Source organism: Micrasema longulum, unplaced genomic scaffold, assembly GCF_059751315.1.
Source record: "Micrasema longulum isolate JH-2025_06_02 unplaced genomic scaffold, ASM5975131v1 h1tg000615l, whole genome shotgun sequence".
Classification (NCBI taxonomy): domain Eukaryota; kingdom Metazoa; phylum Arthropoda; class Insecta; order Trichoptera; family Brachycentridae; genus Micrasema; species Micrasema longulum.
Window position 1 is genome coordinate 302,050 of NW_028277811.1, and position 11,817 is coordinate 313,866.

The 11,817-nt window shown below is 32.4% G+C and overlaps 1 protein-coding gene across 2 annotated transcripts in view; it reads right to left on the reverse strand.

The window, feature by feature from the left end:
- The window catches only part of LOC148280105 (alpha-N-acetylgalactosaminidase), a 164,716-nt gene extending 153,393 nt beyond the window's left edge, over positions 1 to 11,323 (reverse strand). For both annotated transcript variants that reach the window (XM_088228926.1, XM_088228925.1), the window contains exon 1: positions 11,024 to 11,323. The gene's annotated coding sequence lies outside the window, so the exon portion shown is untranslated. The remainder of the gene's footprint in view (positions 1 to 11,023) is intronic.
- Between the last annotated feature and the right edge of the window lie 494 nt (positions 11,324 to 11,817).

Sequence of the window (11,817 nt, forward strand, 5' to 3'; positions counted from 1 at the left end):
TGTTTGAAAAAAAATCAATCGATGTCAACAGAATATGTAAGGTTTTGTGAATGCCGAATTGTCCGCCTCGTGGTCTCATGGTCAGGGCATTTGCATACCTTGCAGGAGGTCGCGGGTTCGACTCCCGATATGGCTGACATGAAATAAATATTAGGTGTTAACATCAGTTGTGTTCGTTTTTTCCCAAATGAAGAGAACAAAAGGACACAAAAAAAGTGTTTATAAAAACCCAATAAGAGGTTTTTTTAAAAATGTTTTCTAGTGAAGGCCTTTCATTGGATTTATCAAACATATTTATTTCGAAATCTGATCTATTGAAACAATTTACGAGAACTAAGATGATTTCATAAGTATGTATTAGGTGTTAACTTAAGTTGTGTCCGTCTTTTTCATATCTCTTAAAATACTGTAATAAATAATCCCTTTGTGCGCGGTGATGTAACATCGTGTTGCCACTAGTAAAAGACGGAATATTCTAAAGTTCAGACATTTGAAAAAAAACATAGAGACATAGTATTTAATAATTCCTTTTCCATAATTTATGCAAATAAACATATAATTTAGCCCTGTTGTAGAAAAATAAATTAAAAATCATAAATACGCTGCTCATATCACGCGCGTGCGTCACCAATCACTGTCATCAACTGATTGAAGACTAAATCTGTTTTACCCAACACCCGCCACAAAACAGCGTCTCTGTCTTTCTTTTTACGGGTTATATCTTCCTGCCTTTTCTTATACAAATGTGTTGCTGAATGAGCGGACATTTATTATAGCGTAGAAAGGATAAATATTTTTTGTTTTAACATTTAGCATAGTTATATAAATTTTAATTTCCAAATCCGGTATGAAAATGTCCATTTGAAGATTACAAAAAATACGGGTTCATTATTTTTTTAAATAAGAGAAATATATCAAGTCTTGTGTCCTATGTCGACTAGTGTGAAATCACAGCCACACAAGAGTTAATTTAAAAACGAGTACCAAAGGTTTTAAAAAATGATAAAATTCATACGTCATTCAAAAGAAAATTTTCTGATCTACAAGATATTGTATTTGCTTTTATGTTGCATGTATTACTTTATTTGTTTACAAGCCTCCAAAACGGAATGTCAAAGAAGCGAAAGTGAGCATTTCCAACACTTACAATAAAGCTGCCAACGATGCTCGCGATATTTGCGCAGTAAACGGTGAAAATGCTACGTATTATTGGCTGATTTGTTGGAAAATAATGAAGGAAAATATATTATTGACAATTATTTTTTATTAAATGTTTGCGTTCTTATGATGTACCTTAAATTTAGGGGTAATTTTAAAACTAAAACTGTAAAAAACACTTAAAGATCTTAAATTTTGGGGTAATTTTCAAAGAGTGGTAAAAAACTAACTAAAAACCACTGGGACAACCCGATTTAAAATCAGGACTATTTTTGAATAGACAAGTACCTAATTAATTTGTATTTATCCGAAATGTGGATAAGTCAACAATTTTTTGAGTATGTCCAAATTTTTGTAGGCAGGATAGTATTTCTCTATGAGAAGTTATTTATATCAAAATTTGTTACGACAGAGAAAAAAAACATTTTTCATGTATGTTTATGTACTTATGGGATATATGCTGAGCGGTGATAGCGGGGTGGTCCGCTATCATTCGGGTGAATATAAACATATTTGAGCTAGCGATCGTAGATCGCCTTGATGTCGCTTTTCGCAGTGTTGCCTACGGGTGCAATACCCTACCGATACCACACCATACACATACAACTTGCAACTCTCTTGGTACGGGTTTACCTACATAGATAGATACAAAAAAAAACTAACATTAGAAAATAAAAAACATAGCACATTGTTCTGGACTATTAGGAAAAATAGATAGAACAAAATGTGTACACTGTAATATTAAATTATTTTGTGCCATGTAAATGTGATTTTTTTCACAAAATTACAAATATTTATTTAGATTTTTTTAATTAATTTATTTATCAAGGAAATCAGACAGTCTTTTTTAACACAAAGTACAAGAGGACAATTTTAAAAAGTAAGACCAATTACAGATTTCACATTAATTTATTATGAATACAAAAGGAGAGGGGGAAAAAAATATATCATTAAAATTAAATGAAAAATAAATTAAAGGGAGAAGACATTGTAAAGCTCCAACTCTGCTTTCCTCCGATCTCTCTCTGCTTCCATGAACATTTATATTTTTGGTTAAAATTCACAACCAACAATAATTAATTAGATGCAGGTAGTAAATGTACATATGTCGGATTGCTGCGACTAATAACCTAGCTGAGCTCCTGAACTGTAATGATACACGAAGAGAGACTGTTCGATTCATTACAGGGACGATCAAGCAGGCTAAGTTTTTCAATGGTTGTATCTAGCTCCTTTTGTTTTTTTGAGTCCAACTTTTAAGATTTCTTTATTATTTGTTAATGTAATATTTCTAGAGTTATTTTGTTTATTCTGATTCTGCTTTATTTTTATTATTGTTATCTACGGTAAAAAATATTTAAGTCAACGGAATATAACCTAAAGATAAATATATTCGACCTTGCACATAAATTTAAAAATATAGATTACATGAATATCACTCAGATTTAAAATTTACACTAAAAATGCATTATGTAACTTAGTAGACATTATAATAATAAATATGTACATCTCCCCTCCCCTCCTTATCCTTTCTTTAAGCATTCTTGTCCTTATCGCGCCTAATTTACAGGAACTTAATGTTCTTAAAATAAATATTTTAAAAATCTTTGATTATTGAGTACATGAAAATAACATTTTTATATGTATAAATTGTATGTAATTATTTGATATGTAATATATTTTCTTTACTAACTTTGTATACTATGTGGAAATCTGTTATTAGTTCATACACTATAGAGTTTATACACTATATCTGTTTGTTTACTAAAAATATGTAAGTAGAACTGTTGATTTCCCAAATAAAATAAAATAAAATAAATAAAATAAAATAACAAAAGCAAGGTACAAATAATTTGCAACTACAAAAAAAAAAAAAAATGTGCATATGAATAAGTGAAAATGGAAAGTTAAAATAGAGATATTATTATTTATATAGGCACGTATCTAGTGCTACATACTTATGTTTTAAGACATTGCTCCCATAGATTTAAAGACATACTTTGGTAATCAAGATTAGTTTGAATTCAATAATTAAAGTGGAAAATTATAAATTCTAACTCCCGGGAATAATTTCCACAATGCTCATTGTTCCACAAAATGTATAATATATTGTAGTTAAAGAAAACACGGCATTTTGCCTGTTATCAGTTCGAAAGTCGCCAATTTCATAATACGTTCTCACGCTCGCTATAATGGTCATATTCAAGTAAGTTTTTCTTCTAAAATTGCGGACAGGCTGGCATTTGTATGAAGTATGCAGCGTTTGAAGTTCAGTTCGTTTTGCAACCAAGTGATCTGTATCCCATTCAGGGTTTGGTTAGATATGCAAGGCTTTAGATGGAGTTAAACCGTAGAATACGGATCAGAAAACTTATTACATTATGACTTATAAAATATTACGAAGTGATCAACTTTTGCGGTGTAATGGTCAGCGCGAATGCCTACCATGCAAGAGGTCTTGGGTTAGATTCCCAACATGGTTGAAATGAAATATGTATTTAAAATAGTGTTTTCACACTAGAATATTTCATCTTACCTTCATGTGACAAAAATGATCAAGATACGCTGTGATTGGTGTGCCAATGCAGTGTCCTGTGCACTATTAGGTGTTGAAAGGGAATGATGATGATGATGATGTGACTGATGTCGTACGATAGAAGTCTTATATATCGGGGGTTAAGGGTCATAAGGGCGAAACTACAAAAACACAGTTTTGAGATAAATGATAAAACAGTTTTAAAAAAATAATACTGTCTTTTAAGGGTAACAAATAAAGAAAATAAAAAATACAGTTAATAGAGCATAAAATGTTTTAGAGACAAAAATATGAAACTACGCTTTCGTCTATATGACCCTAACTTGCGCTTACATTAGTAAATTAACAAAATTATGTAAAAGGTGTTTTATTCTTCTGACTTTAAACAAAACGCTTCATTTGTAGTTTCACACAAACTAATCTAGGTAACTACTTATCGGATGAGTTTCATCTTTTTGTCACTAACAGGATATTTTGTTTGGATATCAGATTAGTACTTAACACAAAACAGCATTTTTTGTAGTTTCGCCCTTATGACCCTAAGCCCCCGATTATACAGATACATGTGATTTTTTTAAATGATGAAGTAGTATTTTTAAAACTTTAAATGGACATTTTCACAACGGATTTGGAAAGCAAAATTTGTATAACTCCGCTAGATTTTTTTTTTTTTTAAATATCCTTGCTATGCAAAGAATGAACGTGACTCAAATACAGCAATAAACCTGTGTAAGGGAGAGAGCACGAAGATAGAACTCATAACAAAAAAGACTGAGACGCTATTCTGTGGCCGATGTTTGTGTGAAACAGATTATTGATTTGTGTGACAATGATGGGAGACGCACGCATGTGAGATTATCGGCGTATTTATGATTTTTATTGAATAGTTTGTCTCACGATACTTTATTGTATTGGTCACGTCCCTTATTCGTCACAATTCGTTTTTTATTTTTAAACCCACCAATTTTCTAATTTGAAAATTTATTAACTTTATGGTTCAGAATTTGCGTGCGCGTTTCCAAATACGGTCAGTATTGTTCGCGTAAGGTGTATTTATTGCAAAGAAGGAAGTTCATCGCTACGAAAAATTGGACGTTAAACATATTTTCCTATACGCGGTAAAAATTAGAACATTCAATTGAGCGGTGAAGTTTCTCGAAAATATATGAAAAAAATAATAAAAGTTCACTACTTGATCGACGTCTCAAGTTCTAAAGAATCGACCATTGATAGATTTCCGGTTAACGGAAAGCCAATTAACGAATCAGCAAAACACAATGAAGAGAACTTGTGACGTCACAGGCGGAGTCATTTTAAAATTACAAAACTTTAAAAAACATCGCGCTGATAATCGATACATAAAAAAATATTTTTGGCTTAGTTTGATAGTCAATGAAAAACATTTTTTTTTAAAACACTGAACCTTCTCATTGCTTATAATAGGGAAATATCACGTACTACGAATACCAATAAAAATATAAGAATTGGATTTAGAATAAATTATTGTGTTGTCAAAATCAATATGGATATTGTGAAGAAATGACTGCATACATAACTTTGAAAAAGAAAATAATAAAATATGTCTCTAGAAAAACGCGACATGTTTGGCATTGATAATTGTGACGTCAAGATTTACGACGATATTATTTGAAAATTTAAATGGGTTTAGAACAAAGTTGAAAATGAACATGAATCGTGACGTATTAGGCGCGTGGCCAATGCCATGACCGTTTTCGCGGGAATTCTAAATTACAAATTTAAAAATATTTGTATGCTACTTGAAGTGGCATTTTGTTTTACTCAACAGTATTTTATAGACTATTATTACCTTAAAAATGTTTTTTAAAAAGTCCTAATTCCCTATTTAAAAGAACATAATGTGCCATAAAATTATACATTAAATAAATATTTGCACAACGGTCTGCAAGACTTTTTGCTTTTTTTTATATGTTTATTTTTCCATACGTGATAAAAAATAAGTATTTATTCCATCTGTAGCACTAACTATGCACAACACTCTTTTTTCTATCGTTCTTGCTCTAACTGTAATGTTTTTTTTTATCTATTTATATATTTTACATGGCCCTTAATTTATTTAAAAATAAATTAAGACTTATTATTTCTGGCTGCGATACGATCCTACTTACTATTTAATGATGCGCACACCTGAACACTTACTCCCACACTAATACACATAAACACACATCTACACTTACTCTCATACAAATACACATAAACACATCCTATTGTTGTAACACAATTTAATAATATGTATGATTTTTAATAAGAAACTTCGCTGGTCTGTCTTTAAACCGTTTTTTTTTTTTAAATGTTGTTATTTTACTGTCGATTGTTTGTTTCTATAAAATAAATTAATAAATACATATATTTACATATAATTATAATTACAAAAATACACATTAAAAAATACATCTTAAAATAATTAAGCTATAACATAATTTGAAAAAAATGCTTACAAAGACTTCAGCGTCTGAGCGTATTCCATTTCTTTTTTGATGATTTATAAGTTTATAGCAGCTATTTTGTTTTGCTTTGAATTCTGTTCAGATTTCCGAGTACTTTCTTATTTAGTTTTCTGATCCACGTGATACGGCCGTTAGAAGGATTTAAAGTACCTGTGTAGACATAGTCTGTGTGTTGAATTGAAGAATGGAGTTACACGGTATTGCTACACTTTAAATTGGACTAATGACTTATGGGAAACTGAAGAAAATGTAGTAAGGAGGTAGCCGGTACATACTTCTGACAAAGGGGTTTAAATTGAATGTTGATTGGCAGAAAATCATGAGTGAGAAATGATTGTCCATTTAAAATTATAGATTACGTGAGTGGCAAATGATGCGTCCTCATTCAAAGAAAAAGCTTTGATAATAATATTACGTAGACAGTTGACACAAATAATGAGGAATTTCAGCCCTACGGGAAATTGGATACAAAAGATATTTTCTTGCGCGCGGTAAAAAATAGATCATTAAATTATAAAGCGAAGTTTCTTGACAATGTACGAAAAAAAAAATGTTTCAATAAAAACGCACTACTTTGAACGACGTCACTGGTTCACATGAACCGACCATAATACAGAGCTGTAAAGGATATCCAGTTTGCTTACTTTAAACGAACCAATCGGAAGAACTGACAGAGAAGAACATCTGACGTCACATGCGGAGTTAATAAGATTTTTTTTAAAAATCATAGCGCTGATAATACAATATGTAAAAATAAAAAATAAAATTTTTGGCTTAGTTTAATAGTCTATTGACAAATACAAAAATTTTAAAAAGACACTGAACTTCCTTACTGCATGACCATTAGGGCTTCCATTCAAGATTCGATACCGGCAGTGTGATTCTGAACGCCCTCTGGGGGTTAGAGAACGCATAGCTAGCATCTAACTTGCCTACTAATTAGCCTTCTAGTCGGTAGCCGATTTTACCCTTAACTTCTGATTCTTCTTCTCTGTCGTTCCTGAGTTCTGAAGGTCGTGATCATTGGTACTCTCACCAGCCATTCCATTGACAAAGCGTCTCCACTTTTCGCGGCTCTGCGCCCTCTCCACAGCCTCATATAAAGTCGCCCGTGAGGTTGTTTTCACCCGGTCGATCCATCGAGCTGCAGCTCTGCTTCTGCTTCTTCGTCCTGACACACTGCCCGTGATTATTATTTTCTCCAGATTTTCTGGGTCACGTCTAGCTGTGTGACCGAAGAACTACAGCATATGGCCGATAGGCGAACTTTTATGTTAAGTTATTCCAGTAAAGAGACATTTCTTCTTCAGACTGTCCATGGTATTCTCAGCATTCGACGCCAACACCACATCTCGAAGGCATCTATTCTCTCCTACTCACGTGCTTTTATTGTCCACGTTTCTGCACCATACAAGAACATTGGGAACTCAAGCGTAAGCATTATGAATAATTTAGTTTTTTTCGAGATGCCCCGATCTTGCCAAATTTTGGTCAGTCGAGTCATGGCATTTTTGCTATTAGGATGCGTCTTTTATTTTCTAGAGCGCATGCACCGCCCGCAGAGATGGATGAGCCTAAATAAACAAAATCTTGCACTTTTTCAAGGTCCTGGGGTCTAAATGATGGTTGTAGCATATTGGCTCTGTCAACAATCATCAGCTTCGTTTTAGTTCTGTTTATTTTCAACCCAAATTTGCGACTTTCTGCTGCTACCCGAACAAATATATCTGTCATAACTAGTTGTTGATTTAAGAAGATTTTTATGATACCTTATTTTAGTTAAGCTATTGTGATCTATGTGTGTTGTATTCATTTCAATAAAAAATTTCGTTCGAACACAATTCGACACTGACGATAACTAGTGACGTCACGGGCGGAGTAATTTCAAAATTACAAAACTTTAAACACAGTGATGATAATTAAGATACATAATTTTGTTTTTTAAATGAATTTAAATTGGATATTCTATTACAAATAAAAAATAAAATAAAACTACTGAATTGCCTCGCTTTTCGTTTAACAAAAAGCTTTCATTGATTTTTCTGCGGCATAAGCTTTTAATAGAATGTGTCCACCAGTGCGTTGGTTTCATATTTTTGCGCAACTACAAGGATTAATGTGTATAGTGGGATTCGCATGTTAGTGTAAATAATGTCCCGATGAAGAGACAGGTACATATCGATATCGGTAGACATAGAAAAGTCAGCAAGTAATTATTTACAAATATTTACTAACATTTAAATGTTATTATTAATTTTAAAAAAACTGCTGGTTTATTTGTGTAGTAAAAGCATCGACTGCGACAGTAAAGTTGTTTGTAAGTTGTACCTAAATAAATACTAACCTTAATCCAAACTCTTAACCAGTTCAGACTACGGACGATTATCTTTGTTCAGTGAGTATTGCAGAATACGCGGATATGCATTTAATATTACAAAATCGAACTGCATAGATAGGTAACAGAAACTAAACTCCTAAATTGCAATAAAAACAAAATCTAGATTTTTTTTGAAAACTTTAAATTCAATATTTTGAAAATAATAAATTTGAATATTTGAATGGATTTTTTAATATTTTTTATTAAATAATTATTGCGATATAAAAAATGGAGGAACATTTGATATGAAATACGGAAGGAATTTATAAAAAATACGACCTGTGATTGATTGACTTGTGTAAGCGATCATTTTACATGCTATGTGACAATCACTACTTTTCTTAAATTTATTTTATTTATTCATATTTTTTTTCTTACAAACTATAATTAATAATAAAAATAATGTGACCTCACTGGAATTACCCGTGCCGAGGACACTTAACAATGATGATACTTTTTAAAAAATATTTTTACATTTGATAATAAACAAAGAAGACTAACTGAATAAACAGAGATAACCAACAAAATATTCAGACAGTTTTTAACACTACGTATTTATGTTTATAATTAATTTATGTACATCTTTATTATTTATATTACAAAACGCACAATGAAAGAACAAAAACCTAACATAAACTATACACTTGTGGAGCAGTTGATTATTCTGTTTGTTGATTTTTAAGTTATAAAAAGTATTTTTGCGCCACACCAGGCCAAAAGGCCCAATTACAGTGTTGAATTACAGCGCAAAAGACCCAGGAATCACATTAAAAATTTTGTTCCCACCGGGAATCTAACACGGAATTTTCCATTTCGAGTTAAGCGCCTTAACCACTACACCACGGAGGCCGCTATTTTTTTCAAAATAGTTTAAACTTATGCCTTTACTGGAGGAATGTAGCTTCGTACAGATTAAAGAAAATATAATTTATAAATATTCTACTACTACTACTACTACCATCACGCCATTTCCCCGTAGGGGTAGGCAGAGAGAATGGACCGCCACACACGTCTATCCTGGCATACAATCCTAGCCTCTTCCACATTCATACATCTTGTCATACATGCCCTTCGGTTCTGTCTGCTTTTGACATGACCAGACTTAAGATTTTGGTTTATCTGATCATGCCACGTCTTCCTTGGTCGTCCTCGTCTAACGTTGCCGTTCATTTTTGCCATATATACTTGTTTTACCATTCTCTCGTCTTCCATTCGTTCTACGTGACCAAACCATCTCAGAGACCCTTTCTTAATCTTATCAATTATACTTGTCTCAGATTTACACTCTCGCCTGATTTCATCATTCGTAACCCTGTCATACATTGATTTCTCACACATTCGTCTAAGAGATCGCATTTCAACCGCGTTCACTCGGCTTTCATCCTTCCTCTGCCAGTTTCATGTTTCACTTCCATACATAAGTGTTGGGACTAAAACTCCGTTGTGCACTGCCAGTTTAGCTTCGATTTTAACATATTTGACATATAAATATTCTTAAAATGAATTATGTGATGTCAACGTAAGAACACTCCTCGAAACGTAAGACTAATAAAATAATTTAATATCTAAATGTAAATGAAACATGTTAACTCTTTTCTTGCCAATGTATGCTATAGGATATAGGTATATTAATATTTTTTTATTCATAGAAATACACACATGTTACAAAAAAAATAACGTATCCCTAATTCTATGAGTCCAAGAACTTTGTGTTAAATTGGAATACAACATAATGGAAAGTGGAAGCATTTAAGTGCATTATTAAATAAAAGCAAAAATAAAAATTTTAAATCATTACAAAAACGTATATTTCAATAACAAAACTGGTCACAGACTGGACAACACGCTTAATAGTATATAAATAATAATAAATGTAATATAAATAATATCAATAATAATATATAAAGGGTCTACAGTACTCTATAGTTAAGAGAATTGTACCAGCTGAGATTTAGGAACAAAGAAGTGATAATGTTTTCTTGTACAAAATACTTAAAACTCTGCCTGTTCGAGGATTACTGTGTCTTTGCATCATTTTTCCAGACTATCGTTTCTCAGAAATTAATACGAAGGTTATTATAGGTATTGCAATGAAAGATAATAAAGGAACTGTCATGTTCCGAAACCAGTCGGCAGATAAAAAGAAAATAAATAGTTATATTACTTCAATAATATCGTCTTCATGAGAGTGCATTATTTTTTATATTACTTTTAAATTAGGTATCAGATGAGTATACAGGTACCTACATATTTAGTGTTATTTTATGTCAAAAAATAAAAAGGTTCGACTTTTAAATTCGTTGTTACGAAAATTTCTTTGATTGTTTATGAAATGTAATAAAATGGCGGGCAGGCAAAAGCATGTGTTAGCAAAATTATTTCACAATCGGCGTCAACTTTCGTAACTGCATTCCTAACAGAAGACATTACAAACGCAAAATAAAACCAATTAAAAAATATATTCACCTGGAAAATGGTTCTGCGGCACGCTCACCTGTTTACCCATACAAAATCCAGACTATTTTCTTTCACACACACCAAATGAAAGTGAATTTATAACGGACGATCACAAATCCGGCGACGAAAAACCAGAACAATGGTGATTATCGCCTGCGTTATCTTTACGCGGTCCACAAATGGAAAAATTCGGTAAAATCACAGAAAACGTTCGTGAAAAGAAAGTAAAATCGAGCGATCGAGCGGGAAAACTTGTTCGGCGCATGCGCAATTTACACGGCCGGCCCGCGCAGAAGTCGACGCAAGACTGGCCGGAGATTACGGCGAATAGCGAGAGTGGAGTTTGATTGGCTCTATTTGAATTTGAAATGGAACGGCACCACCTAGCGGGCGGATTGACAACATGTAACATTCGATTACATTTGAATTTATAGTGTGTGTGGGTAGGTACCGGAAAACAAATTTAAAAGGAAGCAAAAATTGTAAATTTTTCACAACACGAAACAGATATGTGTGTTAGATAGATATTTTAACATATGAAAATCTAGGTTTACACAAGGACAATACAATATATAGGAATATTTTTTTATAATTTTATTTTATTTGACTTTTTGTACATAATTTTATTTGTACATTGGCGGGCTTATTGTAGTGTCCTAGCTCCGTGAACAGCCTCGGCCGCGCAGAACAGGCGCTGGCGCTGGGACAATACGAACATTCGGCCATAGTTTACATGTGCGCGCTGCGAAAATGGATACAAGACAACGTTTATTACGAACGAGTACGAATTTTTATTTTTTATT